This window comes from Penaeus monodon, chromosome 25, assembly GCF_015228065.2.
Source record: "Penaeus monodon isolate SGIC_2016 chromosome 25, NSTDA_Pmon_1, whole genome shotgun sequence".
In the NCBI taxonomy this organism is placed as follows: Eukaryota; Metazoa; Arthropoda; class Malacostraca; order Decapoda; family Penaeidae; genus Penaeus; species Penaeus monodon.
In genome coordinates this window covers 2,789,048-2,789,289 of record NC_051410.1, presented here as the reverse complement: position 1 = coordinate 2,789,289, position 242 = coordinate 2,789,048, and the positions used below count along the sequence as shown (strand labels likewise).

At 29.3% G+C, this 242-nt stretch overlaps 1 protein-coding gene across 1 annotated transcript in view; it reads left to right on the top strand.

Moving 5' to 3' along the window:
• The window catches only part of LOC119589484 (protein FAM102A-like), a gene marked incomplete at its 5' end in the record, with an annotated part of 24,308 nt that overhangs the window by 18,732 nt on the left and 5,334 nt on the right, over window positions 1-242 (top strand).

The following is a 242-nucleotide window of genomic DNA, read 5'->3' as shown; positions in this document are numbered from 1 at the left end:
ATGATATTGTTATCACTGTAGGAAAATGTGGCTCAGATTGTTAAGAAAATATGGGTCATTAATTAGACCTTTATTAGGGTATATGGTTGTGTATTGACTCGGTAGAATATTTAACCCTGTAACCAATTCGTACATCAGAGCTTTATAAATCTAATTTAAGGCAATTTATTATATTTATTGTTTTTCCCTGAACACTCTTTCCTCTTTTTTTTTTTTCTTCCTATTCCAGAAAATTGATTAAG